Genomic DNA, 14,281 nt, shown 5'->3' with positions numbered 1-14,281 from the left:
CTCGCCACCCCCCAAATAAACACCCCACAAACATCCACCTTTCAGGCTCCGTTAACCTCTCATCTACTGCTCACTGCATCATCTTTTGGGGCCTAGATTTAGTAAATGTCATACAATAAATTGAGCGAATGGAAAAACAGAGTGCAGCCCCATATTTACATCAAGTCCACAATAAAAGATATTCGGTGAATCTAAGCACTGAAGTTTGAAGGGGAATCACAGTGGTTGAGGTGAGGTCGACAAGCAGCAGGAAGCAAAGACATCCATAGATATAAGTAAGTAAAGTTCAGGACAAGAGGCAGTACTATGCAAAGGAAGAACATGCTCTCCCACAGTAAGTCTTTGAGATCCAAAAATGCAACTTTCTGAAAGTTTAGCAATCCAAAAATAACAACTAATTGTATTACACCTAAGCACAGAACAGGAGTATGTATGTTGGGTGTTAGACTAATAAATTAAGGCATTCGGGATGCAGCGTAACGCTAGGTTGAAACTCCATGTTCATATGTAATGTGCTTTATAATTTAATAATGGTTATGGTGCAATTATGCTTTTATCCAATACAATCATGCCCTATTCAAAATGCTAATTATTTACATGATTATGTTTATTGTGTCCTTTAATATCAATTGGTCGAGGAGACTGGAGAGTGAGGCATAGTTTGAAGGGGGATCATGGCGGTTCAAACTATGCCTCACTCGCAGGTGCACCGAGGCGTTTTAGACATATACAAGTGGGCCCTGTCCAGGATGCCAGCCTTTCAGGGGCACCCTGATAGAGCCAGCTTGGGCTGATGACCTTTAGTATGTCTCAACAGATTGGTTTTGGTGGGGGGAGGAGGGGAGACACAAAATATTTATTAGCAACAACATTAGTGACCTGCTGATGAATTATAATATTGAAAACACACATCACTACCCTGGGCTGAACATTAGATGTAAACACATTTAAAATTTGTATCAGCCTGTCTATTTCAGTGACCTCACCAAATAGGGTATGAAAGAGGTGAAATTGATGATAAATACAAAGCTGTTGTAAGGGGCCCCCAAAATTCGTTTGGCCCATGGCCCCCAAAATCCATAAGATGTGACTTGGAATTTCACATGAAAGAATATAGTACAACATGGCATATCAAAATAAAAATCATCTCAACTGAGCGTAAATTAACTCAATCTAAGTAAATAAAAAACTGAATTAAACAATACCAAACACAATGACGGGGTCACACCTACACAGCGTTGGTCCCTGGTGCAGAGAACAGAAATAGCCAGCCCACACCCATACTGAACTAGTTATGTCATTATGTCTACTAGCTTGGAAAATGTATGCTACTGCTGCGGGTCGCCGCCAGGGAGAGGGAAAGGGGTGGGGGTTTAATTCTTTCGTTAAATATTATTATTGTTATGTACAAAATTGACAGTGTATTGCGATATGAGAAATTCACTAGACCAGTATAATTGATGTCTGATTTACATGGGAAGAACTATTGTTTGAGAATACTGGATGCCATACGATATGTATATGACAAAATGTATATTTTATGACGCAATGCTACCAATAAAAACAAGTTTTAAAAAAACAACACCAAACACAATGTTCCACGTGTCACCTCAACCAAAAGTAACTCCACATACTCAGCCTAAAGTAATGCAACTCAGCACTCTGTTAAGCACAATGTAATGAGTTTAATATATCATGCACATAACACACAATGCAACATAATACTGTGACCAGAGAGTCAGCTGTTTTTAGGCTGATCTGGTCACCGGAGACCGAGACATAGTGTGAAGGGGAATCACGGTGTTTGTAAAACTTAAATGTGGGAGGAGAGAAAGAGACTGGGGAGTGAGGAGGCTCCCTTTAATGTATTCCAAAAGAGAAGAGATAAGGAAAGTGCATGTAACCAAAGAAGCTTCATTTCAAGTCTGAAAGTCAAATAAAGCTTTGTTTAGCTAGAGAATTAAGAAACATGGGCCCCAGAGATGTTCGCTGTTGAAGACAATAAAAAAGTCTTGCAATGGAAATCCTAAATCAATCTGTTGGCATACACGCGGCAGGGTAGTAAAATCAGGGGGGGTGGCTATTTTAGCAAGGCACGGTTTAGGGATTTGTAAAAGAGTAAAGGAGGACCGTTTGGGACAGTGGGGAATTATTGAACTTATAGTTAATGGTGTCCCTTTCTCAGTCTGCTCTATATATGGGTCAAATTTGGATAACCCGGAAGTTCTGAATTACCTAAGTATAAAATTTGCGGCATCGCCACATCCGCTAATCTTTTGCGGAGATTTTAATATCCATTTGGACAGTAATTTCAATCTTTCTAGTGATTCTCCATACCAAGGACGGAAAAATAGGACCTTCAAGGCTCTACGGGAATTAGTCAGGGAGCATGGGCTGGTCGATGCCTGGTAGACATAAACGGGCGGACTCGGGGTACACTTTTTATTCGGCCCCTCATACCTGACTATTTTTTTATATCATGTCAAATGGCTGAGGGAGTAAGTGTTGAGATCCCCCCTAGGGTTATTTCAGACCCTAACCCAATAGTAGTGAAGCTGCCACTTAGTGAATTTGTAGAAAGGCTGAGACCATGGACGTTTGAACGGAAGTATTGCTGGACCAGGTATACTGCGAGCATATCGCCAAGAGGATAGTAGAATTTTTTAATTTTAACAGGAACACGGTTCCTGAAATTATAGTGTGGGACGCGTTTAAGGCGGCCGTGCGCAGAGAGACTCTTAACTTCTCTAGTTACCGCCGGAAGGCGGCTAAGGAAAAGAGGAGGGGCTGGGTGAAACGGCTTAGGTTGCCTGAGATAGACCTTATGAAGAAAATTTGTGGAGGTCAAAATGTAGAAGAATGCCACCAGCTAATTACTATCATCAAGGCTAGAATACATCAGCATTTGGGGGAAGAGCTCGCTGTTAAGTATGTGCAATATAGAACTGAAGTTTACGAACTCAGAGAAAACACTGGTAGGGTTCTGGCGAAACATTTACAACAGAGGGAGGTTTCAAACAGAATTTGCTGAATCCAAGACCAGACTGGCCAGATTCAGGACTCCCCAACAGGGGTCCTGAACGTATTTCAGAATTTTTATTCCCAGCTTTATACTGAGGGAGTAGCTGAAGAAGCAGCTTTCAGTGGGGAGGAATCCCCTGAGGAGTTTTTTAAAGACCTCCAAACAGTGGAGATCACATCTGATCAAAATACGATTCTTGCGGCCTCGATCACATGGGAAGAGATTGAAATAGCTATAACTTCTTTAGCTTCTGGCAAGGCCATGGGCCAAGATGGGATTCCTTTTTAGTTTTTTAGAACATTCCGCAATTCACTGCGGCTAGATATAACATCTTTACTTCAGTCAGCACAAAGGGGACGTATCCCTGATTCCTGGCAAAGGACTACTATAATATTATTCAAAAAGAAAGGCAAGCCGGAACTTAACCCATCCTCATAAAGACCTATCTCACTCATTAATGCCGATAGCAAGAATTATTCGAAAATATTAGCATCCACATTAGGCAAGGTTATTAAGCCTTTGGTTTCTATTCGACAGCATGGATTTATCCCTAATAGGGACACGACTGATCATGTCAGAAGAGTTAGCGCCCTTCTCGACTGGGCTAAGGTCACGGGCTCTCCGCTGGGGGTGATCCTGTTGGACGCTGACGGTTCCTGTGGTCTGTCCTGCAGTGGAAGGGGATGGGTGTTGAGTTTATCCAGGCGATTCAGGCTCTGTATCAATTGCCAGAGGCCGGGATCCGTATATCAGGACAGGAATCTAAATCGTTCAGTATAAGTAGAGGCACTCGGCAGGGGTGCCCGTGCTCTCCCCTTTTATTCTCCCTGTACATTGATCCTTTTCTTAATAAGTTAGAACAATGTAGTAATATCAAGCCAGTGAAGGTCAATGATACAGAATATAAGACATTGGCCTACGCTGATGACATTGCAATACTTACTTCTGACATTATCTCTGCTTATCCAGCTGTGAAAGACATGGCTGAACGATTTGGTATTTCCTCAGGAAACAAATTAAATATCAATAAGACTCAGATTCTTTATTCTGGCACTAAGTCTTTTGTGGATCTGCCAGTAGTCCCTGAAGTAACATATCTGGTGGTCAAGATCACAGCAGGAGTGGATCAAATCCCGGGTATAAACATAGGACCAATGATTGCCACAGTTGGTCAGACATTGGAGAGGCTAGACCATCTGCATCTATCCATGTGTGGGCACAGCAATGTTATTAAAAGGGTGGTATTCCCAACATTTTTGTATTTATTTAGGACCATTCCCCTAGAATTCCCTGCTACTTGTTTTTCTAAAATCAAAAGGATGTGTGTTTAGTTTTTTGTGGGGATATCACAGAGCAAGGAGATCGGCCAAGTGGCTGACTCTTCCATTACTGGGCATGCATGCTGCAACATATGGGGGTACTTTTAGTGGGGGATAAAGCTGAAAGCTCGGAGGCGGTTAGACCAACTATCTATGAAATAGGAATGGGGATGAAGCCAAGCATTGCTTGGTTAAGATTTTAGAACCTCGCTATTATAATAAGACCAGATTCAAAATAATTAGGGCAGCCTACTCAGACTGGAGAAAGATACGGTGGAGACTAAAGTTATTGAATATAAATGGATACACGCCACTATCGGCCTGTTTGATTCTTCCACCAATTTTTCAAGTCCAAACCACATTCAGATGGGGAAATGTTGGAATTAGCACCTTGGGTGATTTGGGTTACAAAGGCCACATGGCTTCTTTTGTGTTTTTACAAGAAAAGTTTGGTTTGGACAAACAAGATATTTTTTAAGTCCTTACAGATCCGTAGCTTTTTAGGAAGGAGGATGCCAGGCCTAGCTTTAAACCTTGGAAAGCTTAGATTAGTGGAACTAATTCGTAGTAAAACTTGTATAAGGGGAATTTATAAAAATGTATTGGAGGCTCTCCCTGATGATATATCTATTCAGAATAACAAATGGGACAGGAAATTTGGGAAGGAGGGGATAAATATTGAGGATTCATTTGTATTAGCCAACAAAATTGTAATTACTCTAAGCCTGAGAAGTCAGCACTTGACGTCCATTTTCGACCTCTATTATACTCCGGCAAAAATTGCAAAGTGGGGAGGGACACAGGGGGAATATGCAATAGATGTGGGACGGCGTCAGCTAACACTATTCATATGTTTAATTATTGTCCCAGTTTAGCGCAATTATACATAATATTGGATTTTTTTTTCAAAAAGTACAATGAATTGTATATTATTTGTGAATTTACAATGATATGTATACATGAAATCCTTTCTGGTGTCTTTGTTTTGCTTATGCTTCTCTTTTGCTTATGCTTCTCTCATAACAACAATAAAAAAAAAAAAATCCTAAATCAAAGCTATGTCTTAAGACGCATGTGGCCGCAAAGGCATCCTGCCAATGTCATAAGGACAGGCACCACTCTGTCCATGTTAGTTCTTTAGCAGCACTCTTACCCACACTATTTTATAATCATCTGATTAACACATTTGAGAATCTAAAATAAAACAAAAACGCGGAATTATGCAAATAAAAGGTGCACCGAACTTTCTGTTTAATGGTGTTTTCTAAAGTTTTGTTTCCTTAAATCACCAGCCAGCCAGTCACCAGCAAGTAGAGGAAATGTCTCCGGTGACCGGAGAGAGTGCGGCATAGTCTTAAGGGGTATTACAGAGTTTATAAAAACTTGAACAGACCTGGGAGGAGAGAGAGACCAGGGAGTGAGGGGACTCGCTCCCCAGTCTCCCTCTCTTCCCACGTTTGTTTAAGTTTTACAAATGCCGGTATTCCCCTTCAGACTATGCGTCACTCTCTCTGGTCACCGGTGACTGAGGCATAGTCTGAAGGAGAATCACGGCATATATAAAACTTAAACAAACGTGGGAGGAGAAAGACCAGTGAGTGAGGAAACTCCTCACACGTTTTTATTTTTTTATTTTTTTTATTTCCAATACTTTTTATTGAGGTATTTACAAGGTACAGTATACAGGAGTAGAGTCACTGTCCCCTAGAGGGGAGGAAGCAAAGTATTCAGATCAGTTATGTTTGCCGGTGGGGTTACAACGGCTTGTGGGGCCTGCGTCAAAACATTATTATATTATTATTATAGGTGGTGCGGAAGTCCTCCTCTAGGTGACTGGAAAGGAAATTGAGAAGAGAAAAGAGAAAAGGGAGTGAGGAGATGGAGGAACACCATTGCGCTATATCTGTTGGCTTTTGACAGGCTTGTCCGCCTGCGCCGCTCTGATTGTGTGTTGCTAGGGTGGTTGCTTGCGTCTAGGGGGGCTTGTGTGGGATGTATGACGTTACAACGCATGCTTTTACCACGCATGCTGTTACAACGCAGTTTTTACAACACAAACCTTTACAACGCATAGCGCTTTGGGTTGCTGGATAGTGAATAGTTTAATTTACTATTCCAACTCCAGTCCCGGTGGACACTAGGGAAGGTGTTGGATAGTAAATTAAATCTATTCCCTAGCCTAGAGCGCCCCCCCAGCGCAATGCGTTGTAATGGTTTTCGTTGTAAAACCTGCGTTGTAAAAGCACTGCGTTGTAAAAGTTTCGTTGTAAAGGATGTTTCCCCTTTTTGTGAGGACAGGTAGTTGTCCAGGGATAGCCACATTTCTGGTTTGGCATGTGTTGCTGTTGTTTGATTTGATGTTATGGCGTCTGCCCCGCGTAGAAAGGTGATCCAGTTGACCCACGTATTGAATGATGCTCTCCCCGTATCTTTCCAGTTGTTCAGGATCGTCTTGATCGCTGCGGTGAGTAGGAGGTCGATCAGGTCTTATGTTATGTTATGTTAGCACTGCTTATATAGCGCATGGCTACCCCAGCAACGGGGCGTCCCAGCGCTGTGAACACACCAGAGAACAGAGCAGCACAGCGGGAGTAGAAGATTTAAATGGTAGAGAACAACCAAGTTTTAATCTGTTTACGAAACAGCTTGTGGTTAGAAGTGGTCCGAGCCCCGAGAGGGATCGAGTTCCACAACTTTGGGGCCAGATACTTGAAGGAGCGGCCTCCAGCTCTACTCCTTCGGATCTTAATTGTGCTGGCAAGAGATAGATCTGCCGATCGAAGGGGGCATAGAAGGAGCAGAGTCTCTGCAGAATTTGGGGGGCAGTATCATACAAGATTTTGTGAGTTAAACATAGGATTTTAAACTGGATGCGCTGTTTGACCGGCAACCAATGCAAACGTCGGAGAATAGGAGAAATGTGGCAGGTTTTAGGTAATGCAAATAAAATGCGGGCCGCGGCATTCTGGGCTCTTTGTAGCCTGTTAGTTTCCGTCAGATTAGAGCCAATCATGAGAGCATTACAGTAGTCTAGATGGGATAAGACTAAGGCCTGGATTATGATCTGACGGGTACGGGACTCAAAGAAACCGAGGATGGGTTTAAGCAAGCGTAGGCGACCATAGCAGGTACCTGCCACTCTCTTAGCATGGGTCTCCAAGGAAAGTGAGTTGTCTAGCATCACCCCCAAGTTTTTGACAGTCTCTTTGGGAGGGGGGGGAGTCCTAGTGTAGGGGGGCACCAATGTTTGTCTCATTTGTGCGTATCCTTGCCTATAAGGAGTATCTCAGTTTTAGAGGAATTTAGCTGGAGATGGTTCTGCGATAACCAGTTTGATATAGCCAGGATATCTTCCTGGAACTTGGTTTGGTCAGCCCCTGTGTTCTTAGAGAGGGTAAACATAAGTTGTGTATCATCCGCATATGATATTATTTTAATCTTGCGTTCCCGGGCCAACATGGCCAGGGGGCGGACATACACATTGAACAATGTGGGGCTGAGCCCAGAGCCCTGCGGGACCCCACATTCCAGGGGATGCTTACTGGATGAGTACCGCGGGGCATGCACTTGGAAGGAACGGTCAGATAGAAATGACACAAACCAGTCCAAGGCACTCTCCCTGACTCCGATCTCCGACAGTCTCTCAAGCAAGATCCTGTGGGAGACCGTGTCGAAGGCCGCACTCAAATCCAGCAGGACCAGAACAGATGTTTCACCCTGGTCCTGCGCCTCCCTCAGATGTTCCGTGACAGCTAATAAAGCGGATTCCGTACTATATTTAGCACGGAATCCGTTCTGGGATTCATCCAAAATTTCGTTAGACTCCAAATAGGTGGTCAAAATGGAGTTCACATGAGCCTCCATCACCTTAGTGAGATAGGGAAGTAGGGAGATGGGCCTAAAGCTATCCGGTCTAGTGGGGTCTAATGAAGGTTTTTTTAGGAGGGGGACAACTTTAGCATGTTTCCAGGATGTGGGGATGGTGGCCAACTGAAGAGAGTTGTTGATAAGCACCTGCCCCTCCCGCAAGATGGAATCCTGAAAAGATCTGAACAATTCCGGCTTGACAGGATCTTCAGGGGAACCGGACTTTACTTTTTTGATCAAGTGTTCCATCTCAGTCTGCTCAATAGGTGGAAGAGATTGTAACGAATATGGAAGATCATTAGAGCCTATGATGGAACTGGAATTCACAGTAAGTCCATCCAAGGACAGGGAGTTATAAATCCCTCTAACTTTGTCTACAAAAAAACAGGCTAGCTCTTCACAATGTGCGTCAGACACAATCAGATTACCTGTGCCCTCCGGTATCTTAGTCAGGTCCTTTACTAAGGTGAAGATGGTTTTAGAGCGATTGGTGCTGGAATTGATCAGTTCTGTGTAGTACTTGGCATTGGACATCTTTATAAGTTTATGGTAGGCTTTTGTGGCTGCTCTGAAGTTGGTTTTGGCCAGATGGTCATATAACCTCCTCCAGATGCGCTCCAATTGCTTACATTGCTTTTTTTTTGTTGAGAGGGCCTCAGAGTACCACGGATGAGACTGACCGTGCTTAGGCCTTGAACATTTCATCGGGATAAAATGGTCTAGTGATTCTTTTATCCACTCCCTGTAAGCTGTATCAGCCTCCTCCAAGTAACTAGGCCAAGTAGGACAGGAGGCTTTGAGTCTGGCTTCAAACGCGACATTATCTAGCTTATTCCAGGGACGTCTCCGCAGCAAGGGTGGGGGTTTTTCCCTACATCTAGCTGGGACCTTAAATAAGATGAAGACCGGAAAGTGATCCGTCCAGCTGAGGGGACTAGGAGTGGAAATAGAGGCTTCCTGGATATTGGTAAATACCGGGTCTAGTAAGTGTCCTGCTTGGTGCGAAGGTCCCTTGACCATCTGGTTAAGCTGGCAGGCCTCCAAATCATCCAGAAACTTCAGTATAGAGGGCGAATCATGCCACTCAAGATGGAGATTGAGGTCGCCCAGTACGCTGAAGTTTGCTGGTTGTAGGGCCAGCGCAGAGATAGTCGACACCAGCGACTCTTGAAACGCACTAGCTGGTCCCGGGGGACGATAAATCAGAAGACCCGTGAGGGTGAAAGTGTCAGAAACCCGTACCTTAAATAACGCACTTTCGCAACCAGTTATATTTATAGAATTGAGGGTACAGGAGTAATTATCCTTGGAGATCACTGCTAAGCCACCCCCTCTACCCCTTGGTCCATTCTGAATATATATATGGTAGCCCGGGGGGAGAGCCAGGGCAGAAATGGCCACGGTATCCTCGGTTAACCACGTTTCTGTCAAGAATAAAAGGTCAGGGGAATGATCTAATAGGAACTCATGCACATCCTCATGGTGTTTCACTAGTGACCTGCAGTTAAGGCTCACTATACTTAAATTTGTGGAAGACTTAGCCACTGAAGCTGTTAATGCTGGGAGCTGATTGGTCTCTGTGGCCTTAAAAACACATTGATCACAATTTGCACTGAGGGAACCGGGATGCCACAGATGTGCCGTGCATACTGCCTGCCTTCCGATAGTGATCAGCTCCTTCCGAGTGTAGGGGGCCATTAATAAGCCTAACAACCAGGGGTCTGGGCAACTGGCGACGGACTAGCGCGGACGGGCGCAGACGGGCTCGCCTTCGGAGACCCGCCGGCGGCCCGCCGCGCGCATCCGCTGCGCGTGAGAGTGTGAGGCTACCTAAGTAGGCACCGGTCCCGCCTCTGGCGGAAGTCTGACACCCTTGGGGGCCGGTCCAAAGGTCTGGGACGACCTCCACACAATCGGCACAAGCCGTGGTGGAACGGGGCGGTGACCTGATGCGAGACGAGGAGATTTGCACAAGGTAAACCGTTTTTACACACAGTCAGTCAGTAGCGTGATTTAAAAAGCAGAAATACACAATAATGTGAGCATCAGTTTTAAAATAACAAGAGCAAACGCTGCTGCGGCGCCTAGTGTCTCAGGCGCGTCCACTGCGCGTGAGAGTGTGAGGCTACCTAAGTAGGCACCGGTCCCGCCTCTGGCGGAAGTCTGACGCCCTTGGGGGCTGGTCCAAAGGTCTGGGACGCCCTCCACACAATCGGCACAAGCCGTGGTGGAACGGGGCGGTGACCTGATGCGAGACGAGGAGATTTGCACAAGGTAAACCGTTTTTACACACAGTCAGTCAGTAGCGTGATTTAAAAAGCAGAAATACACAATAATGTGAGCATAAGTTTTAAAATAACAAGAGCAAACGCTGCTGCTGCGGCGCCTAGTGTCTCAGGCGCGTCCGCCTGAGACACGGTCTTTGTCTTCTTTGGTTTGTATCGATGGGGTCATGAAGGCTGTGACCAGTTTGTGGAAGTCTAGCTGTATTGAGAGGCCTAGGACGTTGATTATGAAGTCACTTATTCTGCTCCAGAATCTTTTGACCTTAGGGCAGTAGAATATTAGGTGTGCCAGGTCCCCTTTATGTTTGTTGCAGTTCCAGCACACATCGCTGTCCCTTATTCCTATTGTGGCTAGTTTGGACGGGGTCCAGTACGTCTTGTGCAGTAGCCAGAATTTGGTTTGGGCTAGGGTGGTGGTGACTTTCTTGTGTGAGGCTGATGTCCAAAGTTTGCATTTTTTGCTCTCTGTTAGTTCTTTGCCGATGAGGGATTCCCAGTATCTTATGACTTTGTTGTTTAGGTTAGTCGTTCTGGTGCGTAGCAGCTTGTAGAGGTGTGAGGTTTGGTGTCCTACTTTATTGAGATTTCATGCGTATTGTAGTATCGACGGGGTCTCTTTGTTTAGGTTAGCCTTAGTGATTGCTACTTTTATCTTGAGGAAGTTGTAGAGCTCTATGTTTGTCAGCTCGTGTGTGCGCCTTATGGTGTCGAAGGTGGTGTAAGTGTCATGTTGGCCCAGCTGTGTGATGGTGGAGATGCCATGTCTGTACCAGGAGGCCATATTGAGCGTTTTCGCGCGGTATTTTATTTTGGGGTTGAACCATATCGATTCCCATTTGGTGTTCTTGATGCCCGTATCCATATCCTTGTCTATTTTGAGGAGGGCATTCCTGGTGTTCTTTAGGACTGGGTTGTTGGTAATCTCCGGGTGTTTGCTCGCTGTTAGAAGGGCTATTGGGTCCATACCTTCTAATATTCTTATCTCTAGAGAGAGCCAGACGGGTATATAGTTTTGTTCAGGGGTAAGCCATTGTAGGCCTTGTTTGGCAATGCACGCAATCTGGAATGCCTTGAAGTTTGTTACATTTAAGCTGCCAAGTTCCTTGCTTAGCCTCAGTTTCTGTAGACTGATTCTGGGTCTTTGCCCTTCCATAGGAAGTTGTTTATTAGTTTGTCCAGGCGCTTATGGAAGTCCTCTGTGTTCACCAATGGCAGCATGTTCAGCATGTAGTTGAAGTAGGAGAAGTGTGGCTCACTTGTTAGAGGAGGCAGACCCTGAAGCAGAGGTCAGACCCGGGACCAGAGTTCAACTCCCGACGCGGCAGGGTCTTGAGCCCAAATATCCACGGACTCGATAATTCTCGTTTCGGTGCCTACTCGAATCACGGGTTCACACTCTGCAGCTCTGGGCATTAGCTGCTTAATCTCCACTACGGCCCCCCCGCGGCGGGATGCCTGGCTTTCACCTTGGGGATGCCCAGTACGGGTATCTCACAGGGAAAAAGCCAGGACGGGTTCCCGAGGCAAGCGCCGAGATGCCTATGGGTAATCGAGCGCTATATAAGAACGCATAATAATAATAATAATAATAATAATAATAATGTAGTTGACCATGGGGGTCGGCATCATTTTGATCGTTTCCACTCTGCCCCACCAGCTGATGAATCTGGGTGACCACAACTCTAGTCTGCCTCTCAGCTTGTTCAGGGGAGTCTTCTCGTTTTGGTCTAGCGTGGTTTTAAGGTCTCTACCGAATGATAGTCCCAGGTAGTTCAGAGGTTCCTCTGCCAGGCCAGCCCCGAGTTCCCTAGCACGTCTCTGGTTGTATGTACGTTTAGAGGCTTACATTCAGATTTGTCTTTGTTCAACTTGTATCCTGAGGCCCGGGCATATTCTTCTATGGAGGACATTTGCGCGGCTATTGAGGGGCCTGGATCTTCCGTGACGATGAGGACATAATCAGCATAGGACGCTAGTTTGACAGCTTCGCCGCCTATAGGGATGTCCTTATTTCCCCGAATCATGGTTAGTAGTGGCTCCAAGTCCAGTAGGAATAGGGCCGGGGAGAGTGGACATCCTTGTCTCGTGCCTCTTTCCAGTGTGAGTGGCTCAGAGGTGCCGCTGTTCAAGACGACACGCGCCTTGGGTTCATTGTAGAGTGCTAGCACCATCTTCCTGAAGTTGGGGCCTAGGCCGAATTTTTGCATGCAGCGGTCTAGGAAGAACCATGACACTCGGTCAAAGGCTTTTTCTGCGTCCAGAGCTATCATGACTGCAGCGTTGGTGCGTTTGGATGTATGGTTTATTAGGTGGCACAGCAGTCTGGTGTTGTCGTGTGACATTCTGTTTTTGAGGTACCCCACCTGTGAGCAGTGTATGAGGCTAGGCAGGAGCGCGTTCAGTCTTGTGGCGAGTACCTTCGCGTAGATTTTGCAATCTACGTTTATTAGTGAAATTGGCCGGTAGTTCTTGGGGTGTTGTGGGTCTTTGTCTTCCTTTGGTATCACTATGATGTTTGCCTCCGCCATAGTGGGTGTCATCTTCCCTTATTGGATGCAGCTTGAGAACACCTCTTTCATTGTTGGTTTAATTAGTGGTAGGAACTGCTTGTAGAATTGCGCTGTGTAGCCGTCTGGACCCGGGGCTTTGTTGTCCTTGAGGCTCGTCACTGCCTTCTCGATTTCGTCCCCCGTGATGTCCAGTTCGAGTGTTTCTTTCTGTGATTCTGTAAGAGCGGGCATGGAGAGTCTGTCTAGGAGCGAGGCACCCCCATCTCTGTCCAGGTCATGGTCTTCTTTGTATAGGTCTTCGTAGAACTCCTTGAAAACTCTGAGAATTTCCTTGTTCGCCGTTTGTGATGAACCTTTTGCGTCTGTCACTGCGGCTACTGCGTGTTGTCTTTGTTTGCTCTTTAGGTACGTGGCGAGTGCTCTCCCTGCTCTGTTTGCTGTGCAGAGATTGATTGCCTTGTACTTGTTCAGCCAGGTCCCAGCTCTTTCGCTGAGGATTCTGTTGAGTTCATATTTCTTCTTTCTTAGCGTTGTAAGCGTGTTTCTGTCTCTTAGATTCGCTATATGTCCTGTTTCTAGGTCTTTAATCTCTTTCTCTAGTTCTACTACCTTCTTGTTTCTTTCTCTGTTGAGCCTCCCTTTAATGGAGAGTAGTGTTCCTCTAATGGTGGCCTTCAGGGCATCCCAGAGGACATCCCTCCCAATGTCTAGGTCGTCTTTCTGCTCCAGGTAGTCTTTGATGGCTTCCCCTATCTCATCCGTAGTGGTTTTGTTTCTAAGGAGGCTGTCATTGAGCCTCCATCTGCGTGTTATTTTCTCGTTGTGCCTTCCTGATAATGTTAGGCTGATGTGCGAGTGGTCTGAGATTGATCTTGGTGCTATCTCTGTTTGGTCTATGAGGTGCGTGTCTGTTTCGGAAATTAGGATGTAGTCAATTTTGCTGTAGGAGTTGTGGGGGTGAGAGCGAAAGATGTAGTCCCTGGTGTCCGGGTTTTGCAGTCGCCATGGGTCCCTTAGGTGGAGTTTGGTGCATAGGTTTTTCAGTGTGGTTTCCCCCTGCGAGTTGTGACTTGGTCTTTGTGGATGTCTGTCGGTGGCTTGGTCTAGCACCTGTTTTAGGTCTCCTGCTACTACTAGTAGGTCTTCTTGGGGATCTTCATCTGACGGAAAGCTGATTGTGTCCCTTTTTCCTTTCTACGAGTCTGCTTTTGCCGCCAGGGACGCCTCGCCGGACCCGCTTCGCGGGTCCCGCAGCGCGGCTCAAACAGCGTTCATTGT

This window comes from Lissotriton helveticus, chromosome 12, assembly GCF_964261635.1.
Source record: "Lissotriton helveticus chromosome 12, aLisHel1.1, whole genome shotgun sequence".
Lineage (NCBI taxonomy): Eukaryota > Metazoa > Chordata > Amphibia > Caudata > Salamandridae > Lissotriton > Lissotriton helveticus.
Note: the sequence above shows the minus strand (reverse complement) of the source record.